Genomic DNA, 18,906 nt, shown 5'->3' on the forward strand with positions numbered 1-18,906 from the left:
TGTTTAGCCCAGTTTTTGGTGTGTTTGGATTAGCTTTGGTGGGCTTTATCATGTTTTGTCAGGTTTTTTCGAATGTATTGATCACTTCTGTCTGGTTTTCTATTTTGGCGGGTTTGAAAATATTTTTGGATGAGTTTTGGCGGGTTTTCAAAGATTTTGGCTCTTTGCGCAGAGATGACGGTGCCGGTTGCGGTGCGCTCCGGGGCGCTCCTTCTGCGGAAAGACGCCTGGCAGCGGCACTTGGGACAGCTCCGCGTCTCCGTATTGTGCGTTTCTTGCCTTCTGCATCTCAGCAAAATGCTTTCCCACTAGGTCTAGCAAGGAGAAACTGTGGCAGCTGAGTAGATGTAGCCCGGCCCGCCCTTTGAAGTTGACAAGTTCTTGGCATCTCAGAGCCTCAAGGGAAGAGCAAGGTTATCTATGGTAGGCTGGGGCGGAACTAGCAGCAAGCAGAGCAAAGTTGTCCAAGAATAGCTTCCATTGGAATGCTAATGGCAATTGAAGAGGCAGGCCTGTGGCAAGCCACTAGCTTCTAGCAGATTGAAAGTTGCAGACACAGTGCAGGTGTTGTGCAGCTTCCTTCTTGGCCTCCTAGAAGGTGCCGCGCTCTCTGTGTCTTGCTTGCCAATATGTTGCCGTGTTCCTCTTATTGTTTGGTTTGTTTTGATTTGTTTTTATGATGTTTTGGCGGGTTTTCGGAATGTTTTGGTTGGTTTTGATTTGTTTTTATGATGTTTTGCCAAGTTTTTTGAATGTTTTGATCAGTTCTGGCTGGTTTTCTAATGTTTTGGCATCTTTTCAGAATGTTTTGATGAGTTTTGCGGGTCTAAATTATTTTGGCGGGTTTTCGGAATGTTTTGGTTGGGTTTTAGAATGTTTTGTATTCTCTTGAGTTGTTTTTATTGTGTTGGCAGGTTTTGCAATGTTTGGATTCCTTTTGGCAGGTGTTCGGAATGTTTTGATTAGTTTTGACGGGTTTTGAAATATTTTGGCGGGTTTTTAGAAGGTTTCGATTTGTTTTGATTTGTTTTGATTCTGTTTAGCCCAGTTTTTGGTGTGTTTGGATTAGCTTTGGTGGGCTTTATCATGTTTTGTCAGGTTTTTTCGAATGTATTGATCACTTCTGTCTGGTTTTCTATTTTGGCGGGTTTGAAAATATTTTTGGATGAGTTTTGGCGGGTTTTCAAAGATTTTGGCTCTTTGCGCAGAGATGACGGTGCCGGTTGCGGTGCGCTCCGGGGCGCTCCTTCTGCGGAAAGACGCCTGGCAGCGGCACTTGGGACAGCTCCGCGTCTCCGTATTCTGCGTTTCTTGCCTTCTGCATCTCAGCAAAATGCTTTCCCACTAGGTCTAGCAAGGAGAAACTGTGGCAGCTGAGTAGATGTAGCCCGGCCCGCCCTTTGAAGTTGACAAGTTCTTGGCATCTCAGAGCCTCAAGGGAAGAGCAAGGTTATCTATGGTAGGCTGGGGCGGAACTAGCAGCAAGCAGAGCAAAGTTGTCCAAGAATAGCTTCCATTGGAATGCTAATGGCAATTGAAGAGGCAGGCCAGTGGCAAGCCACTAGCTTCTAGCAGATTGAAAGTTGCAGACACAGTGCAGGTGTTGTGCGGCTTCCTTCTTGGCCTCCTAGAAGGTGCCGCGCTCTCTGTGTCTTGCTTGCCAATATGTTGCCGTGTTCCTCTTATTGTTTGGTTTGTTTTGATTTGTTTATATGATGTTTTGGTGGATTTTGGAATGTTTTGGTTGGGTTTTAGAATGTTTTGTATTCTCTTGAGTTGTTTTTATTGTGTTTTGGCGGGTTTTGCAATGTTTGGATTCCTTTTGGCAGGTGTTCGGAATGTTTTGGCGGGTGTTCGGCATGTTTTGATTAGTTTTGACGGGTTTTGAAATATTTTGGCCGGTTTTTAGAAGGTTTAGATTTGTTTTGATTTGTTTTGATTCTGTTTAGCCCAGTTTTTGGTGTGTTTGGATTAGCTTTGGTGGGCTTTATCATGTTTTGTCAGGTTTTTTCGAATGTATTGATCACTTCTGTCTGGTTTTCTATTTTGGCGGGTTTGAAAATATTTTTGGATGAGTTTTGGCGGGTTTTCAAAGATTTTGGCTCTTTGCGCAGAGATGACGGTGCCGGTTGCGGTGCGCTCCGGGGCGCTCCTTCTGCGGAAAGACGCCTGGCAGCGGCACTTGGGACAGCTCCGCGTCTCCGTATTCTGCGTTTCTTGCCTTCTGCATCTCAGCAAAATGCTTTCCCACTAGGTCTAGCAAGGAGAAACTGTGGCAGCTGAGTAGATGTAGCCCGGCCCGCCCTTTGAAGTTGACAAGTTCTTGGCATCTCAGAGCCTCAAGGGAAGAGCAAGGTTATCTATGGTAGGCTGGGGCGGAACTAGCAGCAAGCAGAGCAAAGTTGTCCAAGAATAGCTTCCATTGGAATGCTAATGGCAATTGAAGAGGCAGGCCAGTGGCAAGCCACTAGCTTCTAGCAGTTTGAAAGTTGCAGACACAGTGCAGGTGTTGTGCGGCTTCCTTCTTGGCCTCCTAGAATGTGCCGCGCTCTCTGTGTCTTGCTTGCCAATATGTTGCCGTGTTCCTCTTATTGTTTGGTTTGTTTTGATTTGTTTTTATGATGTTTTGGCGGGTTTTCGGAATGTTTTGGTTGGGTTTTAGAATGTTTTGTATTCTCTTGAGTTGTTTTTATTGTGTTGGCAGGTTTTGCAATGTTTGGATTCCTTTTGGCAGGTGTTCGGAATGTTTTGGCGGGCGTTCGGAATGTTTTGAGTAGTTTTGATGGGTTTTGAAATATTTTGGCGGGTTTTTAGAAGGTTTCGATTTGTTTTGATTTGTTTTGATTCTGTTTAGCCCAGTTTTTGGTGTGTTTGGATTAGCTTTGGTGGGCTTTATCATGTTTTGTCAGGTTTTTTTGAATGTATTGATCACTTCTGTCTGGTTTTCTATTTTGGCGGGTTTGAAAATATTTTTGGATGAGTTTTGGCGGGTTTTCAAAGATTTTGGCTCTTTGCGCAGAGATGACGGTGCCGGTTGCGGTGCGCTCCGGGGCGCTCCTTCTGCGGAAAGACGCCTGGCAGCGGCACTTGGGACAGCTCCGCGTCTCCGTATTGTGCGTTTCTTGCCTTCTGCATCTCAGCAAAATGCTTTCCCACTAGGTCTAGCAAGGAGAAACTGTGGCAGCTGAGTAGATGTAGCCCGGCCCGCCCTTTGAAGTTGACAAGTTCTTGGCATCTCAGAGCCTCAAGGGAAGAGCAAGGTTATCTATGGTAGGCTGGGGCGGAACTAGCAGCAAGCAGAGCAAAGTTGTCCAAGAATAGCTTCCATTGGAATGCTAATGGCAATTGAAGAGGCAGGCCTGTGGCAAGCCACTAGCTTCTAGCAGTTTGAAAGTTGCAGACACAGTGCAGGTGTTGTGCGGCTTCCTTCTTGGCCTCCTAGAATGTGCCGCGCTCTCTGTGACTTGCTTGCCAATATGTTGCCGCGTTCCTCTTATTGTTTGGTTTGTTTTGATTTGTTTTTATGATGTTTTGGTGGATTTTCGGAATGTTTTGGTTGGTTTTGATTTGTTTTTATGATGTTTTGCCAAGTTTTTTGAATGTTTTGATCAGTTCTGGCTGGTTTTCTAATGTTTTGGCATCTTTTCAGAATGTTTTGATGAGTTTTGCGGGTCTAAATTATTTTGTCGGGTTTTCGGAATATTTTGGTTGGTTTTGATTTGTTTTGATGATGTTTTGGCGGGTTTTCGGAATGTTTTGGTTGGGTTTTAGAATGTTTTGTATTCTCTTGAGTTGTTTTTATTGTGTTGGCAGGTTTTGCAATGTTTGGATTCCTTTTGGCAGGTGTTCGGAATGTTTTGGCGGGTGTTCGGAATGTTTTGATTAGTTTTGACGGGTTTTGAAATATTTTGGCGGGTTTTTAGAAGGTTTCGATTTGTTTTGATTTGTTTTGATTCTGTTTAGCCCAGTTTTTGGTGTGTTTGGATTAGCTTTGGTGGGCTTTATCATGTTTTGTCAGGTTTTTTCGAATGTATTGATCACTTCTGTCTGGTTTTCTATTTCTGGCGGGTTTGAAAATATTTTTGGATGAGTTTTGGCGGGTTTTCAAAGATTTTGGCTCTTTGCGCAGAGATGACGGTGCCGGTTGCGGTGCGCTCCGGGGCGCTCCTTCTGCGGAAAGACGCCTGGCAGCGGCACTTGGGACAGCTCCGCGTCTCCGTATTCTGCGTTTCTTGCCTTCTGCATCTCAGCAAAATGCTTTCCCACTAGGTCTAGCAAGGAGAAACTGTGGCAGCTGAGTAGATGTAGCCCGGCCCGCCCTTTGAAGTTGACAAGTTCTTGGCATCTCAGAGCCTCAAGGGAAGAGCAAGGTTATCTATGGTAGGCTGGGGCGGAACTAGCAGCAAGCAGAGCAAAGTTGTCCAAGAATAGCTTCCATTGGAATGCTAATGGCAATTGAAGAGGCAGGCCAGTGGCAAGCCACTAGCTTCTAGCAGTTTGAAAGGTGCAGACACAGTGCAGGTGTTGTGCGGCTTCCTTCTTGGCCTCCTAGAATGTGCCGCGCTCTCTGTGTCTTGCTTGCCAATATGTTGCCGTGTTCCTCTTATTGTTTGGTTTGTTTTGATTTGTTTTGATGATGTTTTGGCGGGTTTTCGGAATGTTTTGGTTGGGTTTTAGTATGTTTTGTATTCTCTTGAGTTGTTTTTATTGTGTTGGCATGTTTTGGAACGTTTGGATTCCTTTTGGCGGGTTTTTGGAATGTTTTGGCGGGTGTTCGGAATGTTTTGAGTAGTTTTGATGGTTTTTGAAATATTTTGGCGTGTTTTTAGAAGGTTTCTATTTGTTTTGATTTGTTTTGATTCTGTTTAGCCCAGTTTTTGGTGTGTTTGGATTAGCTTTGGTGGGCTTTATCATGTTTTGTCAGGTTTTTTCGAATGTATTGATCACTTCTGTCTGGTTTTCTATTTTGGCGGGTTTGAAAATATTTTTGGATGAGTTTTGGCGGGTTTTCAAAGATTTTGGCTCTTTGCGCAGAGATGACGGTGCCGGTTGCGGTGCGCTCCGGGGCGCTCCTTCTGCGGAAAGACGCCTGGCAGCGGCACTTGGGACAGCTCCGCGTCTCCGTATTCTGCGTTTCTTGCCTTCTGCATCTCAGCAAAATGCTTTCCCACTAGGTCTAGCAAGGAGAAACTGTGGCAGCTGAGTAGATGTAGCCCGGCCCGCCCTTTGAAGTTGACAAGTTCTTGGCATCTCAGAGCCTCAAGGGAAGAGCAAGGCTATCTATGGTAGGCTGGGGCGGAACTAGCAGCAAGCAGAGCAAAGTTGTCCAAGAATAGCTTCCATTGGAATGCTAATGGCAATTGAAGAGGCAGGCCAGTGGCAAGCCACTAGCTTCTAGCAGTTTGAAAGTTGCAGACACAGTGCAGGTGTTGTGCGGCTTCCTTCTTGGCCTCCTAGAATGTGCCGCGCTCTCTGTGTCTTGCTTGCCAATATGTTGCCGTGTTCCTCTTATTGTTTGGTTTGTTTTGATTTGTTTTGATGATGTTTTGGCGGGTTTTCGGAATGTTTTGGTTGGTTTTGATTTGTTTTTATGATGTTTTGCCAAGTTTTTTGAATGTTTTGATCAGTTCTGGCTGGTTTTCTAATGTTTTGGCATCTTTTCAGAATGTTTTGATGAGTTTTGCGGGTCTAAATTATTTTGTCGGGTTTTCGGAATATTTTGGTTGGTTTTGATTTGTTTTGATGATGTTTTGGCGGGTTTTCGGAATGTTTTGGTTGGGTTTTAGAATGTTTTGTATTCTCTTGAGTTGTTTTTATTGTGTTGGCAGGTTTTGCAATGTTTGGATTCCTTTTGGCAGGTGTTCGGAATGTTTTGGCGGGTGTTCGGAATGTTTTGATTAGTTTTGACGGGTTTTGAAATATTTTGGCCGGTTTTTAGAAGGTTTCGATTTGTTTTGATTTGTTTTGATTCTGTTTAGCCCAGTTTTTGGTGTGTTTGGATTAGCTTTGGTGGGCTTTATCATGTTTTGTCAGGTTTTTTCGAATGTATTGATCACTTCTGTCTGGTTTTCTATTTTGGCGGGTTTGAAAATATTTTTGGATGAGTTTTGGCGGGTTTTCAAAGATTTTGGCTCTTTGCGCAGAGATGACGGTGCCGGTTGCGGTGCGCTCCGGGGCGCTCCTTCTGCGGAAAGACGCCTGGCAGCGGCACTTGGGACAGCTCCGCGTCTCCGTATTCTGCGTTTCTTGCCTTCTGCATCTCAGCAAAATGCTTTCCCACTAGGTCTAGCAAGGAGAAACTGTGGCAGCTGAGTAGATGTAGCCCGGCCCGCCCTTTGAAGTTGACAAGTTCTTGGCATCTCAGAGCCTCAAGGGAAGAGCAAGGTTATCTATGGTAGGCTGGGGCAGAACTAGCAGCAAGCAGAGCAAAGTTGTCCAAGAATAGCTTCCATTGGAATGCTAATGGCAATTGAAGAGGCAGGCCAGTGGCAAGCCACTAGCTTCTAGCAGTTTGAAAGTTGCAGACACAGTGCAGGTGTTGTGCGGCTTCCTTCTTGGCCTCCTAGAAGTTGCCGCGCTCTCTGTGTCTTGCTTGCCAATATGTTGCCGTGTTCCTCTTATTGTTTGGTTTGTTTTGATTTGTTTATATGATGTTTTGGTGGATTTTGGAATGTTTTGGTTGGGTTTTAGAATGTTTTGTATTCTCTTGAGTTGTTTTTATTGTGTTTTGGCGGGTTTTGCAATGTTTGGATTCCTTTTGGCAGGTGTTTGTAATGTTTTGGCGGGTGTTCGGAATGTTTTGATTAGTTTTGACGGGTTTTGAAATATTTTGGCGGGTTTTTAGAAGGTTTAGATTTGTTTTGATTTGTTTTGATTCTGTTTAGCCCAGTTTTTGGTGTGTTTGGATTAGCTTTGGTGGGCTTTATCATGTTTTGTCAGGTTTTTTCGAATGTATTGATCACTTCTGTCTGGTTTTCTATTTTGGCGGGTTTGAAAATATTTTTGGATGAGTTTTGGCGGGTTTTCAAAGATTTTGGCTCTTTGCGCAGAGATGACGGTGCCGGTTGCGGTGCGCTCCGGGGCGCTCCTTCTGCGGAAAGACGCCTGGCAGCGGCACTTGGGACAGCTCCGCGTCTCCGTATTCTGCATTTCTTGCCTTCTGCATCTCAGCAAAATGCTTTCCCACTAGGTCTAGCAAGGAGAAACTGTGGCAGCTGAGTAGATGTAGCCCGGCCCGCCCTTTGAAGTTGACAAGTTCTTGGCATCTCAGAGCCTCAAGGGAAGAGCAAGGTTATCTATGGTACAAGCACAGCAAAGTTGTCCAAGAATAGCTTCCATTGGAATGCTAATGGCAATTGAAGAGGCAGGCCACTATCTTCTAGCAGTTTGAAAGTCGCAGACACAGTGCTGGTGTTGTGCGATTTCCTTCTTGGCCTCCTAGAATGTGCCGCGCTCTCTGTGTCTTGCTTGCCAATATGTTGCCGTGTTCCTCTTATTGTTTGGTTTGTTTTGATTTGTTTTGATGATGTTTTGGCGGGTTTTCGGAATGTTTTGGTTGGTTTTGATTTGTTTTTATGATGTTTTGCCAAGTTTTTTGAATGTTTTGATCAGTTCTGGCTGGTTTTCTAATGTTTTGGCATCTTTTCAGAATCTTTTGATGAGTTTTGCGGGTCTAAATTATTTTGGCGGGTTTTCGGAATATTTTGGTTGGTTTTGATTTGTTTTGATGATGTTTTGGCGGGTTTTCGGAATGTTTTGGTTGGGTTTTAGAATGTTTTGTATTCTCTTGAGTTGTTTTTATTGTGTTGGCAGGTTTTGCAATGTTTGGATTCCTTTTGGCAGGTGTTCGGAATGTTTTGATTAGTTTTGACGGGTTTTGAAATATTTTGGCCGGTTTTTAGAAGGTTTCGATTTGTTTTGATTTGTTTTGATTCTGTTTAGCCCAGTTTTTGGTGTGTTTGGATTAGCTTTGGTGGGCTTTATGATGTTTTGTCAGGTTTTTTCGAATGTATTGATCACTTCTGTCTGGTTTTCTATTTTGGCGGGTTTGAAAATATTTTTGGATGAGTTTTGGCGGGTTTTCAAAGATTTTGGCTCTTTGCGCAGAGATGACGGTGCCGGTTGCGGTGCGCTCCGGGGCGCTCCTTCTGCGGAAAGACGCCTGGCAGCGGCACTTGGGACAGCTCCGCGTCTCCGTATTCTGCGTTTCTTGCCTTCTGCATCTCAGCAAAATGCTTTCCCACTAGGTCTAGCAAGGAGAAACTGTGGCAGCTGAGTAGATGCAGCCCGGCCCACCCTTTGAAGTTGACAAGTTCTTGGCATCTCAGAGCCTCAAGGGAAGAGCAAGGTTATCTATGGTAGGCTGGGGCAGAACTAGCAGCAAGCAGAGCAAAGTTGTCCAAGAATAGCTTCCATTGGAATGCTAATGGCAATTGAAGAGGCAGGCCAGTGGCAAGCCACTAGCTTCTAGCAGTTTGAAAGTTGCAGACACAGTGCAGGTGTTGTGCGGCTTCCTTCTTGGCCTCCTAGAAGTTGCCGCGCTCTCTGTGTCTTGCTTGCCAATATGTTGCCGTGTTCCTCTTATTGTTTGGTTTGTTTTGATTTGTTTATATGATGTTTTGGTGGATTTTGGAATGTTTTGGTTGGGTTTTAGAATGTTTTGTATTCTCTTGAGTTGTTTTTATTGTGTTTTGGCGGGTTTTGCAATGTTTGGATTCCTTTTGGCAGGTGTTTGTAATGTTTTGGCGGGTGTTCGGAATGTTTTGATTAGTTTTGACGGGTTTTGAAATATTTTGGCGGGTTTTTAGAAGGTTTCGATTTGTTTTGATTTGTTTTGATTCTGTTTAGCCCAGTTTTTGGTGTGTTTGGATTAGCTTTGGTGGGCTTTATCATGTTTTGTCAGGTTTTTTCGAATGTATTGATCACTTCTGTCTGGTTTTCTATTTTGGCGGGTTTGAAAATATTTTTGGATGAGTTTTGGCGGGTTTTCAAAGATTTTGGCTCTTTGCGCAGAGATGACGGTGCCGGTTGCGGTGCGCTCCGGGGCGCTCCTTCTGCGGAAAGACGCCTGGCAGCGGCACTTGGGACAGCTCCGCGTCTCCGTATTCTGCGTTTCTTGCCTTCTGCATCTCAGCAAAATGCTTTCCCACTAGGTCTAGCAAGGAGAAACTGTGGCAGCTGAGTAGATGTAGCCCGGCCCGCCCTTTGAAGTTGACAAGTTCTTGGCATCTCAGAGCCTCAAGGGAAGAGCAAGGTTATCTATGGTAGGCTGGGGCGGAACTAGCAGCAAGCAGAGCAAAGTTGTCCAAGAATAGCTTCCATTGGAATGCTAATGGCAATTGAAGAGGCAGGCCAGTGGCAAGCCACTAGCTTCTAGCAGTTTGAAAGTTGCAGACACAGTGCAGGTGTTGTGCGCCTTCCTTCTTGGCCTCCTAGAATGTGCCGCGCTCTCTGTGTCTTGCTTGCCAATATGTTGCCGTGTTCCTCTTATTGTTTGGTTTGTTTTGATTTGTTTATATGATGTTTTGGTGGATTTTGGAATGTTTTGGTTGGTTTTGATTTGTTTTTATGATGTTTTGCCAAGTTTTTTGAATGTTTTGATCAGTTCTGGCTGGTTTTCTAATGTTTTGGCATCTTTTCAGAATGTTTTGATGAGTTTTGCGGGTCTAAATTATTTTGTCGGGTTTTCGGAATATTTTGGTTGGTTTTGATTTGTTTTGATGATGTTTTGGCGGGTTTTCGGAATGTTTTGGTTGGGTTTTAGAATGTTTTGTATTCTCTTGAGTTGTTTTTATTGTGTTGGCAGGTTTTGCAATGTTTGGATTCCTTTTGGCAGGTGTTCGGAATGTTTTGGCGGGTGTTCGGAATGTTTTGATTAGTTTTGACGGGTTTTGAAATATTTTGGCCGGTTTTTAGAAGGTTTCGATTTGTTTTGATTTGTTTTGATTCTGTTTAGCCCAGTTTTTGGTGTGTTTGGATTAGCTTTGGTGGGCTTTATCATGTTTTGTCAGGTTTTTTCGAATGTATTGATCACTTCTGTCTGGTTTTCTATTTTGGCGGGTTTGAAAATATTTTTGGATGAGTTTTGGCGGGTTTTCAAAGATTTTGGCTCTTTGCGCAGAGATGACGGTGCCGGTTGCCGCGCACTCCGGGGCGCTCCTTCTGCGGAAAGACGCCTGGCAGCGGCACTTGGGACAGCTCCGCGTCTCCGTATTGTGCGTTTCTTGCCTTCTGCATCTCAGCAAAATGCTTTCCCACTAGGTCTAGCAAGGAGAAACTGTGGCAGCTGAGTAGATGTAGCCCGGCCCGCCCTTTGAAGTTGACAAGTTCTTGGCATCTCAGAGCCTCAAGGGAAGAGCAAGGTTATCTATGGTAGGCTGGGGCGGAACTAGCAGCAAGCAGAGCAAAGTTGTCCAAGAATAGCTTCCATTGGAATGCTAATGGCAATTGAAGAGGCAGGCCAGTGGCAAGCCACTAGCTTCTAGCAGATTGAAAGTTGCAGACACAGTGCCGGTGTTGTGCGGCTTCCTTCTTGGCCTCCTAGAAGGTGCCGCGCTCTCTGTGTCTTGCTTGCCAATATGTTGCCGTGTTCCTCTTATTGTTTGGTTTGTTTTGATTTGTTTTTATGATGTTTTGGCGGGTTTTCGGAATGTTTTGGTTGGTTTTGATTTGTTTTTATGATGTTTTGCCAAGTTTTTTGAATGTTTTGATCAGTTCTGGCTGGTTTTCTAATGTTTTGGCATCTTTTCAGAATGTTTTGATGAGTTTTGCGGGTCTAAATTATTTTGTCGGGTTTTCGGAATATTTTGGTTGGTTTTGATTTGTTTTGATGATGTTTTGGCGGGTTTTCGGAATGTTTTGGTTGGGTTTTAGAATGTTTTGTATTCTCTTGAGTTGTTTTTATTGTGTTGGCAGGTTTTGCAATGTTTGGATTCCTTTTGGCAGGTGTTCGGAATGTTTTGATTAGTTTTGACGGGTTTTGAAATATTTTGGCGGGTTTTTAGAAGGTTTCGATTTGTTTTGATTTGTTTTGATTCTGTTTAGCCCAGTTTTTGGTGTGTTTGGATTAGCTTTGGTGGGCTTTATGATGTTTTGTCAGGTTTTTTCGAATGTATTGATCACTTCTGTCTGGTTTTCTATTTTGGCGGGTTTGAAAATATTTTTGGATGAGTTTTGGCGGGTTTTCAAAGATTTTGGCTCTTTGCGCAGAGATGACGGTGCCGGTTGCGGTGCGCTCCGGGGCGCTCCTTCTGCGGAAAGACGCCTGGCAGCGGCACTTGGGACAGCTCCGCGTCTCCGTATTCTGCGTTTCTTGCCTTCTGCATCTCAGCAAAATGCTTTCCCACTAGGTCTAGCAAGGAGAAACTGTGGCAGCTGAGTAGATGTAGCCCGGCCCGCCCTTTGAAGTTGACAAGTTCTTGGCATCTCAGAGCCTCAAGGGAAGAGCAAGGTTATCTATGGTAGGCTGGGGCAGAACTAGCAGCAAGCAGAGCAAAGTTGTCCAAGAATAGCTTCCATTGGAATGCTAATGGCAATTGAAGAGGCAGGCCAGTGGCAAGCCACTAGCTTCTAGCAGTTTGAAAGTTGCAGACACAGTGCAGGTGTTGTGCGGCTTCCTTCTTGGCCTCCTAGAAGTTGCCGCGCTCTCTGTGTCTTGCTTGCCAATATGTTGCCGTGTTCCTCTTATTGTTTGGTTTGTTTTGATTTGTTTATATGATGTTTTGGTGGATTTTGGAATGTTTTGGTTGGGTTTTAGAATGTTTTGTGTTCTCTTGAGTTGTTTTTATTGTGTTTTGGCGGGTTTTGCAATGTTTGGATTCCTTTTGGCAGGTGTTTGTAATGTTTTGGCGGGTGTTCGGAATGTTTTGATTAGTTTTGACGGGTTTTGAAATATTTTGGCCGGTTTTTAGAAGGTTTCGATTTGTTTTGATTTGTTTTGATTCTGTTTACCCCTGTTTTTGGTGTGTTTGGATTAGCTTTGGTGGGCTTTATCATGTTTTGTCAGGTTTTTTCGAATGTATTGATCACTTCTGTCTGGTTTTCTATTTTGGCGGGTTTGAAAATATTTTTGGATGAGTTTTGGCGGGTTTTCAAAGATTTTGGCTCTTTGCGCAGAGATGACGGTGCCGGTTGCGGTGCGCTCCGGGGCGCTCCTTCTGCGGAAAGACGCCTGGCAGCGGCACTTGGGACAGCTCCGCGTCTCCGTATTCTGCGTTTCTTGCCTTCTGCATCTCAGCAAAATGCTTTCCCACTAGGTCTAGCAAGGAGAAACTGTGGCAGCTGAGTAGATGTAGCCCGGCCCGCCCTTTGAAGTTGACAAGTTCTTGGCATCTCAGAGCCTCAAGGGAAGAGCAAGGTTATCTATGGTAGGCTGGGGCGGAACTAGCAGCAAGCAGAGCAAAGTTGTCCAAGAATAGCTTCCATTGGAATGCTAATGGCAATTGAAGAGGCAGGCCTGTGGCAAGCCACTAGCTTCTAGCAGATTGAAAGTTGCAGACACAGTGCCGGTGTTGTGCGGCTTCCTTCTTGGCCTCCTAGAATGTGCCGCGCTCTCTGTGTCTTGCTTGCCAATATGTTGCCGTGTTCCTCTTATTGTTTGGTTTGTTTTGATTTGTTTTTATGATGTTTTGGCGGGTTTTCGGAATGTTTTGGTTGGTTTTGATTTGTTTTTATGATGTTTTGGCGGGTTTTTTGAATGTTTTGATCAGTTCTGGCTGGTTTTCTAATGTTTTGGCATCTTTTCAGAATGTTTTGATGAGTTTTGCGGGTCTAAATTATTTTGGCGGGTTTTCGGAATGTTTTGGTTGGGTTTTAGAATGTTTTGTATTCTCTTGAGTTGTTTTTATTGTGTTGGCAGGTTTTGCAATGTTTGGATTCCTTTTGGCAGGTGTTCGGAATGTTTTGATTAGTTTTGACGGGTTTTGAAATATTTTGGCCGGTTTTTAGAAGGTTTCGATTTGTTTTGATTTATTTTGATTCTGTTTAGCCCAGTTTTTGGTGTGTTTGGATTAGCTTTGGTGGGCTTTATCATGTTTTGTCAGGTTTTTTCGAATGTATTGATCACTTCTGTCTGGTTTTCTATTTTGGCGGGTTTGAAAATATTTTTGGATGAGTTTTGGCGGGTTTTCAAAGATTTTGGCTCTTTGCGCAGAGATGACGGTGCCGGTTGCGGTGCGCTCCGGGGCGCTCCTTCTGCGGAAAGACGCCTGGCAGCGGCACTTGGGACAGCTCCGCGTCTCCGTATTCTGCGTTTCTTGCCTTCTGCATCTCAGCAAAATGCTTTCCCACTAGGTCTAGCAAGGAGAAACTGTGGCAGCTGAGTAGATGTAGCCCGGCCCGCCCTTTGAAGTTGACAAGTTCTTGGCATCTCAGAGCCTCAAGGGAAGAGCAAGGTTATCTATGGTACAAGCACAGCAAAGTTGTCCAAGAATAGCTTCCATTGGAATGCTAATGGCAATTGAAGAGGCAGGCCACTATCTTCTAGCAGTTTGAAAGTCGCAGACACAGTGCAGGTGTTGTGCGATTTCCTTCTTGGCCTCCTAGAATGTGCCGCGCTCTCTGTGTCTTGCTTGCCAATATGTTGCCGTGTTCCTCTTATTGTTTGGTTTGTTTTGATTTGTTTTGATGATGTTTTGGCGGGTTTTCGGAATGTTTTGGTTGGTTTTGATTTGTTTTTATGATGTTTTGCCAAGTTTTTTGAATGTTTTGATCAGTTCTGGCTGGTTTTCTAATGTTTTGGCATCTTTTCAGAATCTTTTGATGAGTTTTGCGGGTCTAAATTATTTTGGCGGGTTTTCGGAATATTTTGGTTGGTTTTGATTTGTTTTGATGATGTTTTGGCGGGTTTTCAGAATGTTTTGGTTGGGTTTTAGAAGGTTTTGTATTCTCTTGAGTTGTTTTTATTGTGTTGGCAGGTTTTGCAATGTTTGGATTCCTTTTGGCAGGTGTTCGGAATGTTTTGGCGGGTGTTCGGAATGTTTTGATTAGTTTTGACGGGTTTTGAAATATTTTGGCCGGTTTTTAGAAGGTTTCGATTTGTTTTGATTTGTTTTGATTCTGTTTAGCCCAGTTTTTGGTGTGTTTGGATTAGCTTTGGTGGGCTTTATCATGTTTTGTCAGGTTTTTTCGAATGTATTGATCACTTCTGTCTGGTTTTCTATTTTGGCGGGTTTGAAAATATTTTTGGATGAGTTTTGGCGGGTTTTCAAAGATTTTGGCTCTTTGCGCAGAGATGACGGTGCCGGTTGCGGTGCGCTCCGGGGCGCTCCTTCTGCGGAAAGACGCCTGGCAGCGGCACTTGGGACAGCTCCGCGTCTCCGTATTCTGCGTTTCTTGCCTTCTGCATCTCAGCAAAATGCTTTCCCACTAGGTCTAGCAAGGAGAAACTGTGGCAGCTGAGTAGATGTAGCCCGGCCCGCCCTTTGAAGTTGACAAGTTCTTGGCATCTCAGAGCCTCAAGGGAAGAGCAAGGTTATCTATGGTAGGCTGGGGCAGAACTAGCAGCAAGCAGAGCAAAGTTGTCCAAGAATAGCTTCCATTGGAATGCTAATGGCAATTGAAGAGGCAGGCCAGTGGCAAGCCACTAGCTTCTAGCAGTTTGAAAGTTGCAGACACAGTGCAGGTGTTGTGCGGCTTCCTTCTTGGCCTCCTAGAAGTTGCCGCGCTCTCTGTGTCTTGCTTGCCAATATGTTGCCGTGTTCCTCTTATTGTTTGGTTTGTTTTGATTTGTTTATATGATGTTTTGGTGGATTTTGGAATGTTTTGGTTGGGTTTTAGAATGTTTTGTATTCTCTTGAGTTGTTTTTATTGTGTTTTGGCGGGTTTTGCAATGTTTGGATTCCTTTTGGCAGGTGTTTGTAATGTTTTGGCGGGTGTTCGGAATGTTTTGATTAGTTTTGACGGGTTTTGAAATATTTTGGCCGGTTTTTAGAAGGTTTCGATTTGTTTTGATTTGTTTTGATTCTGTTTAGCCCAGTTTTTGGTGTGTTTGGATTAGCTTTGGTGGGCTTTATCATGTTTTGTCAGGTTTTTTCGAATGTATTGATCACTTCTGTCTGGTTTTCTATTTTGGCGGGTTTGAAAATATTTTTGGATGAGTTTTGGCGGGTTTTCAAAGATTTTGGCTCTTTGCGCAGAGATGACGGTGCCGGTTGCGGTGCGCTCCGGGGCGCTCCTTCTGCGGAAAGACGCCTGGCAGCGGCACTTGGGACAGCTCCGCGTCTCCGTATTCTGCGTTTCTTGCCTTCTGCATCTCAGCAAAATGCTTTCCCACTAGGTCTAGCAAGGAGAAACTGTGGCAGCTGAGTAGATGTAGCCCGGCCCGCCCTTTGAAGTTGACAAGTTCTTGGCATCTCAGAGCCTCAAGGGAAGAGCAAGGCTATCTATGGTAGGCTGGGGCGGAACTAGCAGCAAGCAGAGCAAAGTTGTCCAAGAATAGCTTCCATTGGAATGCTAATGGCAATTGAAGAGGCAGGCCAGTGGCAAGCCACTAGCTTCTAGCAGTTTGAAAGTTGCAGACACAGTGCAGGTGTTGTGCGCCTTCCTTCTTGGCCTCCTAGAATGTGCCGCGCTCTCTGTGTCTTGCTTGCCAATATGTTGCCGTGTTCCTCTTATTGTTTGGTTTGTTTTGATTTGTTTATATGATGTTTTGGTGGATTTTGGAATGTTTTGGTTGGTTTTGATTTGTTTTTATGATGTTTTGCCAAGTTTTTTGAATGTTTTGATCAGTTCTGGCTGGTTTTCTAATGTTTTGGCATCTTTTCAGAATGTTTTGATGAGTTTTGCGGGTCTAAATTATTTTGTCGGGTTTTCGGAATATTTTGGTTGGTTTTGATTTGTTTTGATGATGTTTTGGCGGGTTTTCGGAATGTTTTGGTTGGGTTTTAGAATGTTTTGTATTCTCTTGAGTTGTTTTTATTGTGTTGGCAGGTTTTGCAATGTTTGGATTCCTTTTGGCAGGTGTTCGGAATGTTTTGGCGGGTGTTCGGAATGTTTTGATTAGTTTTGACGGGTTTTGAAATATTTTGGCCGGTTTTTAGAAGGTTTCGATTTGTTTTGATTTGTTTTGATTCTGTTTAGCCCAGTTTTTGGTGTGTTTGGATTAGCTTTGGTGGGCTTTATCATGTTTTGTCAGGTTTTTTCGAATGTATTGATCACTTCTGTCTGGTTTTCTATTTTGGCGGGTTTGAAAATATTTTTGGATGAGTTTTGGCGGGTTTTCAAAGATTTTGGCTCTTTGCGCAGAGATGACGGTGCCGGTTGCCGCGCACTCCGGGGCGCTCCTTCTGCGGAAAGACGCCTGGCAGCGGCACTTGGGACAGCTCCGCGTCTCCGTATTGTGCGTTTCTTGCCTTCTGCATCTCAGCAAAATGCTTTCCCACTAGGTCTAGCAAGGAGAAACTGTGGCAGCTGAGTAGATGTAGCCCGGCCCGCCCTTTGAAGTTGACAAGTTCTTGGCATCTCAGAGCCTCAAGGGAAGAGCAAGGTTATCTATGGTAGGCTGGGGCGGAACTAGCAGCAAGCAGAGCAAAGTTGTCCAAGAATAGCTTCCATTGGAATGCTAATGGCAATTGAAGAGGCAGGCCAGTGGCAAGCCACTAGCTTCTAGCAGTTTGAAAGTTGCAGACACAGTGCCGGTGTTGTGCGGCTTCCTTCTTGGCCTCCTAGAAGGTGCCGCGCTCTCTGTGTCTTGCTTGCCAATATGTTGCCGTGTTCCTCTTATTGTTTGGTTTGTTTTGATTTGTTTTGATGATGTTTTGGCGGGTTTTCGGAATGTTTTGGTTGGTTTTGATTTGTTTTTATGATGTTTTGCCAAGTTTTTTGAATGTTTTGATCAGTTCTGGCTGGTTTTCTAATGTTTTGGCATCTTTTCAGAATGTTTTGATGAGTTTTGCGGGTCTAAATTATTTTGTCGGGTTTTCGGAATATTTTGGTTGGTTTTGATTTGTTTTGATGATGTTTTGGCGGGTTTTCGGAATGTTTTGGTTGGGTTTTAGAATGTTTTGTATTCTCTTGAGTTGTTTTTATTGTGTTGGCAGGTTTTGCAATGTTTGGATTCCTTTTGGCAGGTGTTCGGAATGTTTTGGCGGGTGTTCGGAATGTTTTGATTAGTTTTGACGGGTTTTGAAATATTTTGGCGGGTTTTTAGAAGGTTTCGATTTGTTTTGATTTGTTTTGATTCTGTTTAGCCCAGTTTTTGGTGTGTTTGGATTAGCTTTGGTGGGCTTTATCATGTTTTGTCAGGTTTTTTCGAATGTATTGATCACTTCTGTCTGGTTTTCTATTTTGGCGGGTTTGAAAATATTTTTGGATGAGTTTTGGCGGGTTTTCAAAGATTTTGGCTCTTTGCGCAGAGATGACGGTGCCGGTTGCGGTGCGCTCCGGGGCGCTCCTTCTGCGGAAAGACGCCTGGCAGCGGCACTTGGGACAGCTCCACGTCTCCGTATTCTGCGTTTCTTGCCTTCTGCATCTCAGCAAAATGCTTTCCCACTAGGTCTAGCAAGGAGAAACTGTGGCAGCTGAGTAGATGTAGCCCGGCCCGCCCTTTGAAGTTGACAAGTTCTTGGCATCTCAGAGCCTCAAGGGAAGAGCAAGGTTATCTATGGTAGGCTGGGGCAGAACTAGCAGCAAGCAGAGCAAAGTTGTCCAAGAATAGCTTCCATTGGAATGCTAATGGCAATTGAAGAGGCAGGCCAGTGGCAAGCCACTAGCTTCTAGCAGATTGAAAGTTGCAGACACAGTGCAGGTGTTGTGCGGCTTCCTTCTTGGCCTCCTAGAAGTTGCCGCGCTCTCTGTGTCTTGCTTGCCAATATGTTGCCGTGTTCCTCTTATTGTTTGGTTTGTTTTGATTTGTTTATATGATGTTTTGGTGGATTTTGGAATGTTTTGGTTGGTTTTGATTTGTTTTTATGATGTTTTGCCAAGTTTTTTGAATGTTTTGATCAGTTCTGGCTGGTTTTCTAATGTTTTGGCATCTTTTCAGAATGTTTTGATGAGTTTTGCGGGTCTAAATTATTTTGTCGGGTTTTCGGAATATTTTGGTTGGTTTTGATTTGTTTTGATGATGTTTTGGCGGGTTTTCGGAATGTTTTGGTTGGGTTTTAGAATGTTTTGTATTCTCTTGAGTTGTTCTTATTGTGTTGGCAGGTTTTGCAATGTTTGGATTCCTTTTGGCAGGTGTTCGGAATGTTTTGATTAGTTTTGACGGGTTTTGAAATATTTTGGCCGGTTTTTAGAAGGTTTCGATTTGTTTTGATTTGTTTTGATTCTGTTTAGCCCAGTTTTTGGTGTGTTTGGATTAGCTTTGGTGGGCTTTATCATGTTTTCTCAGGTTTTTTCGAATGTATTGATCACTTCTGTCTGGTTTTCTATTTTGGCGGGTTTGAAAATATTTTTGGATGAGTTTTGGCGGGTTTTCAAAGATTTTGGCTCTTTGCGCAGAGATGACGGTGCCGGTTGCGGTGCGCTCCGGGGCGCTCCTTCTGCGGAAAGACGCCTGGCAGCGGCACTTGGGACAGCTCCGCGTCTCCGTATTGTGCGTTTCTTGCCTTCTGCATCTCAGCAAAATGCTTTCCCACTAGGTCTAGCAAGGAGAAACTGTGGCAGCTGAGTAGATGTAGCCCGGCCCGCCCTTTGAAGTTGACAAGTTCTTGGCATCTCAGAGCCTCAAGGGAAGAGCAAGGTTATCTATGGTAGGCTGGGGCAGAACTAGCAGCAAGCAGAGCAAAGTTGTCCAAGAATAGCTTCCATTGGAATGCTAATGGCAATTGAAGAGGCAGGCCAGTGGCAAGCCACTAGCTTCTAGCAGTTTGAAAGTTGCAGACACAGTGCAGGTGTTGTGCGGCTTCCTTCTTGGCCTCCTAGAAGTTGCCGCGCTCTCTGTGTCTTGCTTGCCAATATGTTGCCGTG

Source organism: Passer domesticus, chromosome 7, assembly GCF_036417665.1.
Source record: "Passer domesticus isolate bPasDom1 chromosome 7, bPasDom1.hap1, whole genome shotgun sequence".
NCBI classification, from domain to species: domain Eukaryota; kingdom Metazoa; phylum Chordata; class Aves; order Passeriformes; family Passeridae; genus Passer; species Passer domesticus.